The sequence below is a fragment of the Lycium barbarum genome, chromosome 4, assembly GCF_019175385.1.
Source record: "Lycium barbarum isolate Lr01 chromosome 4, ASM1917538v2, whole genome shotgun sequence".
In the NCBI taxonomy this organism is placed as follows: Eukaryota; Viridiplantae; Streptophyta; class Magnoliopsida; order Solanales; family Solanaceae; genus Lycium; species Lycium barbarum.
In genome coordinates, this window is record NC_083340.1 from 112132984 (window position 1) to 112140493 (window position 7510).

Here is a 7510-nt window from a genome sequence, read left to right on the forward strand (position 1 = left end):
ACTTTCAAGTCAATATCAACCTTCTCATATTCATTTACTAATCAAGATCATTACAATACAATTTGGAAATATTTCATATCATTTCCACAAAATATTCACAAGGTATACAAAATATACAAACTTCCTACCAAAGTCATAATTCATCCAAAACTTCTAATATTCAACCTACCTATCCATAACATATTTCCATCTTCCAATTTCATCAACCATAATCATAATTCACATCTTAACAACTTCATTTCCATAATATCACAAAATCATTCTAAAGTGACATAATCTTCTACATTCCAACTTCAACCAAAATTCATTCAACTTTCATTCCCAATATAATTTTCACCATAACCACAACTAAAATACAACATAAAATTAACTCATTTTGGCTATACAATATTCATATGCACACGGCTACTTACTGTCACGACCCAACCCCGTGGGCCGCGACCAGTGCCCGAGCTGGGCACCTATACGTACCCGATACCCCAAATTAGCATATTAACAGAATAATAATATAATAATAATATTAGTGGTCGCTACAGAATTTAGCAGAAAAGCAGACTTGGCACACATAGGCCGATAAGGCCATCACAGAACAGAATATCCCAAACATATGTACAGAACCCACACAGATGTATCCACAGACCTCTACAGAACATATCATAATCATAAGACGGGACAGGGCCCCGTCATACCCTGAACAAAGTACATATCCAGATAGTAGTGACAGACTTTACCAAAAGATGGGCTCTGTAGAAGAGAGCGCCCCAAAATAGCAGAAATGGGATCCTAAACGTGCGGATCAGCAAACCTGTCGTCCGTACCTGCGCGGCATGAAAACGCAGCCCCCGAAGAAAGGGGGTCAGTACGAAATATGTACTGAATATGTAAAGCGGAATCACAGAAGTCAAATCATAATGATTACAGAAAATGGGTACAAAATCCAGAGTGTCAAATGCATATTTCCAAATCAGACAGAATGTGTACAGAAACATATGTCATATCATATCCGATCCCTGCCACGGGACTCGGCAGACAGAACTTGGTCACCTTCCCGACACTGGTGCCACAATACAGAGGAATCAGAAAAGGGGGCGTGGCCCCGTATCATAAAATGTCATATCAGAATGGCCATAACAGATCAGATCAGAATAGGCGGACATGGCACATCATACTCCACAGACCCATGTACGCGTATACCTGCCCCCTCATATCGGGGCGCGGCGAACAATGCAGAGAATTACGCTTGACAACATATCCTTGCCCGGGCTCAGTGTGGGAAACATTGGGACATCCACAAATGGAGTAGTGAGAGACTAATGCAATTTAAAAATATAATAAATGTTTTCAAAGACTCGATGAAGCGTATCAAAGACAAACAAATCCAATGGGGTCGGACGGAATCATAATAAATGTATTTCGGATATCATAATAAATTACAGAAGTATAACTTTCCCGAAGTCATTCCGAGTGTCAAAATAATTTATAATATTTAACAGAATATTTAAAATAATATTCGTTAAGCGATTAGTAGGGTAATTAAAACATTTCTTTCAAAAATCGCTTAAAAAGGAAGCTTTAACACATTAGGGGCAAAACCGTAAATAGCGGGCCCGCCTTGGGACAAACAGGCGGCGGGCTCAAATTGTGCCCTCTAAGCATATAGTATCACCTAAAATGGTTATACAAACATTCTATGACTTTCTGAATAATTTAGAGCAAAATTGCATAATTTCAGAAAAAGCGTATCAAAATGGTTCAATTCTACTGAAGGAAAAACTGAAATTTTGTCTTGCGGATTCCGAGGGCCAAGAGGTCCTTCGAGGCCCGGATCCGACCCTAACACACTAGGGGCATGCCAAGGGAAGAATTGGGGTTGCTTTACATACCTTTCGCGCTCCTTAAGCCTTTCCAAACTCACTTCCCGTTTCGTCGAAAAACTGCAATTGGTTAAGTTTACCAATTGTGAATTATTAATGCCATTATTTCAACTTTAAGCATATTTGGCTACCGAAATTTCGGCAGCACTTCCCCTATACATATGACACCCCGAGAATTCAACTCGGCTATAAATCATCAACAACAACCCAAACGACAACAACAATATCAACAATGAACATTAAAAACACAAATATCCTTCAACTAGTCATTTTTCTCACAAGTTGACATAATCTTCAATTCAACCCAACTTTCAACTAAGATCAATAATTTCATATTCAACAACCATCATGATCATCACCATATAGTTCTAGAAACATTTCATATCGTTTTCCTTAAGATATACACTCGATATACATGATATACAATCTTCCGCCAAAATCATAACTTATGCAAAACATCAAATCTTTGGCATACAACTTCATAACAAATTTCCAACTTCCAAATTCATCAACCATAATCATAATTCACATCTTAACAACTTCATTTCCATAATATCACAAAATTATTCTAAAGTGACATAATCATCTATATTCCAACTTCAACCAAAATTCATTCAACTTTCATTCCCAATATAATTTCCATCATAACCACAACTAGAATGCAACATAAAATTCAACTCATATATGTATACAACATATATACACCCGTGGCTACATATATATATACATACCCACTTTGCAAACTTCCTTATTTCCATAATTTCTACTCATTTCCACATACCACAACATAAACAAACCTTCATAACATAAGAAAAAGGAATTGATTCTTACCTTTTTCTACAAACTTCTTCACTTGAACAAGTTGTCAACTTGAAGAAATAAGTGCTCCTTCTTCCAAAACAATTACACCAAGTTGTAGAGGACACTTAATTTAGTAGGAATTCAACAAGAAAATAATTTTAGAGGCAAGATTTTGAGGGGTGATTTTTCTATGGCCAAACCCGAAATGCCCTCTTTTTGTTCTTGTTTTTCTCTTGTTTTTCCTTCTATTCTTTCTCTTGAAAGTTCTATGGAATTTGGATGATTAAGTGGTCTTTTATTCATTGACCACATGACTTAATTCCATGGGCTTGGATCCTTTTTATGGACCATGGCCGAATGGCTCCTCACTTGGGCCTGAATTTGTTTTTTCATTTTTTTGGGCCAACTCGGTTGGTCCCGAGTTGGGCCTAGCCCACTGACCTTTCGACCTTAAAACGTTCATATCTCCTTGTACCGACGTCACCTGGGAACCCACGACCTATGGATGGAAAGCTAATTCAATTATCTACAACTTCTATGTCAAGGTATTTTCGAAATTCCAAACTTACAATACAGTTTTTGCCCCCCAAAGTCAGGTCACCCGAAAACGTTTTCTTAAAAATATTCGTTTGGAGGGTTTCCACTTTGATTTGGTCCAAAGGTACTTCATGAGTTGTGTTTAACTTTACATATGTGATTCATATGACTTTTCAGATGTTCCAAAAAAAATCTCGGTATGTGGGCCCCACCCCAGCAGATGCTTCGAGGTTCAAAAATACGGGATATAACATCCTCCCCCCCTTTAGAACATTCGTCCTCGAATGTTAAATTAATCTCATAGGGTTTGAAAATACTTTGGGGGAGTTCATGTTTACAGACATCACATATGACACACGATTGATATTGGAATAAATTAAAGCAGGGATTTAAGGTTACCTGTGGGTATAGAGAACAAATGAGGATATTTCTTCTTCATTTCCTCTTCGGCCTCCCATGTCATTTCCTCCCTATTATCGTTCCGCCACAGTACCTTAACAGAGGCTACATCTTTATTCCGAAGCCTCCTTACCTGACGATCCAAAATAGATACGGGCTGCTCCTCGTACGATAGTTGCTCCGTCACCTGAATATCATCAGCAGGAAATATTCTAGAAGAGTCACCGACGCATTTACGAAGCATAGAGACATGAAATACCGGATGTACCGCTTCCAAATCAAATGGCAAATCTAGCTCATAGGCGACATTTCCAGTTTTTCGAACAATCTGATAAGGCCCAATATAACGCGGACTGAGCTTACCCTTTCTGCCGAACCGCATCACGCCTTTCATAGGCGATACCTTCAGGAATACCCAATCGCCTACCTGAAACTCCAACGGTCGACGCCGTTTATCCGCGTATGACTTCTGTCGACTCTGGGCTGCCAACAGTCGCTCCCGAATAAGTTTTACCTTGTCCACGGCCTGCTGGACCATATCTGGGCCAATCAACTCTGACTCGCCAATATCAAACCAGCCAATCGGTGATCTGCATTTCCTGCCATATAGAGCCTCGTACGGAGCCATCTGGATGCTGGAATGGTAGCTGTTATTATATGCAAACTCAATCAATGGCAAGTGATCATCCCAGCTGCCTCTGAAATCAATAACGCAGGCCCGCAACATATCCCCCAGCGTCTGTATAGTGCGCTCGGCCTGTCCGTCGCTCTGAGGATGAAAGGCTGTGCTCAGACTCACCTGAGTCCCTAGACCCTCCTGAAACGACCTCCAGAAACGCGCCGTAAAATGGGCGCCTCTGTCAGAAATAATAGATATAGGAACTCCGTGAAGCTTCACAATCTCTCTAATATAGAGCCTGGCATAATCCTCGGCGGAATAAGTAGTCCTGACGGGAAGAAAATGGGCTGATTTCGTCAGCCTATCAACAACGACCCAGATGGAATCATACTTCCGTGGAGTGCGAGGCAAACCTGTAATGAAGTCCATATTAATAACCTCCCACTTCCAAGTCGGGATTTCCATCTCCTGCAACAGTCCACCCGGCTTCTGATGCTCAATCTTGACCTGCTGACAATTAGGGCACTGGGCGACGAACTCTGCAATATCCCGCTTCATGCCGTCCCACCAGTATAAGCATCGGAGATCATGGTACATCTTCGTAGACCCAGGATGGACCGAATAGCGAGCATAATGTGCCTCGCTCATAACCTGTTGCCGAAGGCCTGCAATATCAGGTACACACAACCTGCCTCTGTATAACATAGTGTCGTCCGGTGCAAACTCGAACGGAGTCCTCTCCTTATCATAGGCTGTGTCCCTGTACCAAGCTAAGACAGGATTCTCAAACTGATGCCGCTTAATATCGTCCCTGATAGATGACTCAGAAACCCCTCGAACAGAAATCCGTGTATCTCCAGAATCGGCCAGACGAACCCCGAGACTAGCCAACTGCTGAATATCACGGGCTATCTCTCTCCTGTCTGGCTGTAAATCGGCCAAACTGCCCATAGACTTCCGACTGAGCGCATCGGCAACAACATTAGCCTTACCCGGATGATACAGAATATCCACGTCATAATCTTTCAGAAGCTCCAGCCACCTCCGCTGTCGCAAATTAAGCTCTCTCTGCCTGAAAATATACTGGAGACTCTTATGATCAGTATAGATATCCACATGAACGCCATATAAATAGTGTCTCCATATCTTCAGAGCATGAATCACCGCTGCGAGCTCCAGATCGTGGGTAGGATAATTCTTCTCATGCTTTTTGAGCTGCCGGGAAGCATACGCTATAACTCTGCCGTGCTGCATCAATACACAGCCTAACCCCATGCCAGAAGCGTCACAATAAATAACATACCCGTCCGGTCCCTCTAGAAGAGTCAGAACTGGGGCTGTAGTCAGCTTCTCCTTCAGCAACTGGAAGCTCCGTTCACAAGCGTCAGACCACTGGAACTTAGCTCCCTTCTGAGTCAGCCTTGTCAAAGGCGCTGAAATCGAAGCAAACTTCTCCACAAACCTCCTGTAATAACCTGCTAACCCCAGGAAACTGCGTACCTCTGTGGGCGTCGTAGGTCTGGGCCAATTCTTCACGGCCTCAATCTTCTGTGTGTCCACCCGGACACCATCAGCTGCAATAATATGCCCCAAGAAGGCCACTGAAGACAGCCAGAATTCGCACTTAGAAAATTTCGCATATAACTTCTGATGCCGGAGTACCCCTAATACCGATCTCAGATGATCTGCGTGCTCCGCCTCAGACCGAGAATAAACCAGGATATCATCAATGAATACAATTACAAACATATCCAAGAATGGCCTGAATACCCGGTTCATCAAATCCATGAATACTGCGGGAGCATTTGTCAGCCCAAAAGACATAACCCTGAACTCGTAATGCCCATATCGGGTCCGGAAAGCTGTCTTAGGGATATCGGCCTCTCGTACTCGCACCTGGTGGTAACCGGATCGAAGATCTATCTTCGAAAAACACTTAGCGCCCTGCAGCTGATCAAACAAATCATCAATCCTGGGGAGAGGGTATTTATTCTTTATAGTTACCTTATTCAGCTGCCGATAATCAATACACATACGCAGCGACCCGTCTTTCTTACGCACAAATAATACCGGGGCTCCCCAAGGCGAAGTACTGGGTCTGATGAAGCCCTTATCCAACAAATCTTTCAGCTGCTCCTTCAACTCCTTTAATTCTGCAGGCGCCATTCTATACGGAGGAATAGAGATAGGCTGAGTGTCTGGGAGTAAATCAATAGAGAAATCTATCTCCCGCTCTGGAGGAAGACCTGGAAGCTCGTCGGGGAAAACATCTGGAAACTCATTAACCACGGGGACTGACTGAAGTGTCGGCGTCTCTGCGTCCAAGTCTTGCACCCGTACCAGATGATAGATATAACCCTTTCTAATCATTTTCTTTGCCTTAAGGTATGAAATAAACTTGCCTTTCGGCGATGCTGTATTTCCAGCCTAATCTAAAACTGGCTCCCCGGGAAACTGGAAGCGAACCACCTTATTCTGGCAGTCAACATTAGCATAACAGGAAGCTAGCCAGTCCATACCCATAATAACATCAAATTCAGTCATATCTAACTCTACCAGATCTGCCTTAGTATCACGGCCACATACAATCACGGAACAGTCTTTATAAACCTGTTTCGCTATAATAAAGTCCCCTATCGGTGTGGCTACCTCAGATGGCTCTATAGGTTCAGACATAATACCAATTTTACCGGCAACAAGAGGTGAAATATATGATAAAGTTGAACCTGGATCAATTAATGCATACACAGACCGAGAGAAGACCAATAAAGTACCTGTAACGACATTAGGAGATGCCTCCTGATCCTGGCGGCTGGCCAAAGCATAAATACGGTTCGAAGGACCGCTAATACCAGAAGCTCCACCACGGCCTCTGCCGCGACCCGCTGGTGCCGAAATACCCTGCCCCGTAGGGCGCATAGCCCCTGACGAATATGAAGACCCAGCGGCTGATCCGGTAGGCTGCGCTGCACCACCCAAACTACCCTTATACGGGCAATCTCTCACAGAATGGCCCTGACGGCCACAAGAAAAGCATGCACCGGTGGCTCTGTAGCACTCTCCCGTATGGTATCTGCCGCAAAAAGAACACTGAACCCTGGGTGGCCTCATCTGACCAGAACCCCTATCTGTCCGCGAACCTGAAGCCCCGGAGCTCTGGCCTGCTCCTGAATACCCTGGGCTATCGAATCTGCGACCTGCAGGCTGGGGAGGCGCGCTCTGCGCCGGCTGAGATGAAAATCTGCTAGGCTGCTGCGGCTGTTGGGGCTGTCTGCCCCGA